Raw genomic sequence first — 2,568 nt, forward strand, 5'->3', positions numbered from 1 at the left:
AGAGTCCAACTGGATCTGATTGATATTAAAACATAAATCCAAAGCAGAAAATATAACAACTCTTTCTCAAAGTGTGCTGCCCAATACATTTAGTAACATTTTACATGTATTGTATGTTTATATTTATATAGAGAGAGGGGTGAAAGGAAACATTTTAAACATCTTTTTTATATTGCGAACTGTGGTGTCTGTCCGATCGTTCGTCTGTTTCCCGTTTGAAAAGCTGTGCACGCAGGCAAAGCTAAACATTCACTTTTGAAATGACCGGAAAACAGACATGAAAAATGTGGATGACAAATTTTGTTTGGCAATCAGGATATTCTACACTAAATTGTTATGAACTAATCACACTATTATTCACATTTCAAAATGTGACATAACTTAAAGAATAAAAATGTAGCTTTACCGTATGTTATTGTTGAGCAGCTCTTAGTATGACTGAAATGCTCAACAATCACTTTCTGCGGTGGGCGGTATAAGTAACTCGGAGCCTTGGCTCTAAGTGAAACCAAGAGTGCAACACAATTAACATTTTTAAAGTACATGAAATAATTTAAATTGGTAAATTAACTTAAACTCTTCCCTTCACTGGGGACGAGTACTTTTGCTTGTTGTTTGTTTTTATAATTAAATTAACAGAACATGTTATGAGTGCAAATGTAGTGGTGGTGAATTATAATTTGTTATGCAAAGTGTGTGCGTGTAAGTGTGTGTATGTCGATTTGGATTAATATACACGCACACACACACGCATTCTTCAACTTACTATGGTTGATAGTTAGTCATGTCCTAGCACTCATTGTCTTTCTATTATAATTTGTAGTCATATTTCATTTATATACAAAGACATCTTGAATCTCATTATCTTTATTAGTAATACTTGAAACGCCTCCTAATTAAAACAACCTGAATCTCATATTCCTGTAGTAGAATTCCACCAAACGTTTACCAGTAGTTGGTAGCAAAAACAGGTAAATAAACAGATAGATCGATAGACACACAACTTCTAATTCCACTGGATAACTTGATGAATATAGTTGGACATAACCGGTTCGTCATTTATGGGCTTTTTTACTAATCAATAAGCAGCACTGTCTATTGCAATACTTTTATTCGGACTTACAACGCTAGAAACCAAGTTTCGATACCTGTGGTGGGCAGAGCACAGATAGCCCATTGTGTATCTTTATGCTTAATTACAAACGAACGATCTCTTTCTGACATATTCCTTATATCATATACAACTAGGTGTAGTTTTTACAATACAGTAATAGATGAATGTATAGTAGTTGATCAACTGTCTCTGTTCTAACAATTGTAGGCATTACAAGCATATAGTAATTTATTCTTGTTACATGGATAGTCTATATACATGCATTTTTTACGTTACTCTTTTACCAATCAATGGTAGATATATTGGCCGCTATTAATCTCCATTAACATTTTGCACATATATATCATATGTTGCTATTCTATAAATAGAAATATCGCCTTTTTGAATTTTATTCACAAATGATTTCAATCATATTTCAAGCTGTTACTAGTCCACCAGTTGGCAGTAAATAAAGCGTATGTGCTACCTTATGTAGGGGACTTTTATTTTAATATTTTTAGCCTTTTGGACATTTTAAAGTTGCAATAATCTGCTTTTTTTGCAAAATTCTGATTTTGCACCTCAGGCCTTGGTTTGTGTAACAACCTTTGATTTTGATCCCCTGTGGCGTAACTCTATACGCACGGAAGGAGTAATTATGTCTACCACTCTTGTTCTTGAGGAGCAATTGTGGATAGTTTTTTATTTAAAATGTTTGCTTTGTTACTGTCCATACCTTTGTTGTTGAAATTTCGGCATACGATACATATTAATAACATTTACAAAGGACATGAACTTTGAATAATCTTTGTGGTAATGTCACAGGGTAAGCTTACAGTACCTCATTCCATAGCACTAACAATTTCGAAATTTTATATCTGTCAGTAGAAATCTAAATCACTCTGTATAATGCCATCTGCCGCTATTCTCTTACTTTTTTGGCTATTAGGGATTATATGTTTAATTTTCTTTTCGGATTCAATTCAGTTATGGCTACAGAAAAACTTTGGATTTTAATTATGTGTAATTTAAATAGCGCATTGGTCAGTTGTATATGTATTAATGAACAAATGATTTTGTCAGATTTCTGCTATTAACTTGTATTTTTGACATAGGTTTTTATACATTGCACTTTTAAAATGAGTATCTCTGAATCCAAATCACTTTTATTTTGTTTGTGTTATTAAAGATACTACATGTTCTTGACTGCTTAAATGTTGGTTTAAAATTGTTAAATTTTTGATAGATTTAAAAATATTTACGGTGTATATAAACAAACGAAATGAATAAATACATATATTATTTATTTTGATTGATGCTCAAGCTGATGAAACAAATGTGAAGAAAACAAAAACTAAAATACAATAACGATTATTTCTTAAAATGCAATTATGCAAAACATACACTGAGTGGTCACAAGTAAATAGACACCTAGTTTTTCGTCATTTAACTGATTTATGCTAACTAATTTGTGT

The sequence above is a fragment of the Limulus polyphemus genome, unplaced genomic scaffold (genome assembly GCF_000517525.1).
Source record: "Limulus polyphemus unplaced genomic scaffold, Limulus_polyphemus-2.1.2 Scaffold2554, whole genome shotgun sequence".
NCBI classification, from domain to species: domain Eukaryota; kingdom Metazoa; phylum Arthropoda; class Merostomata; order Xiphosura; family Limulidae; genus Limulus; species Limulus polyphemus.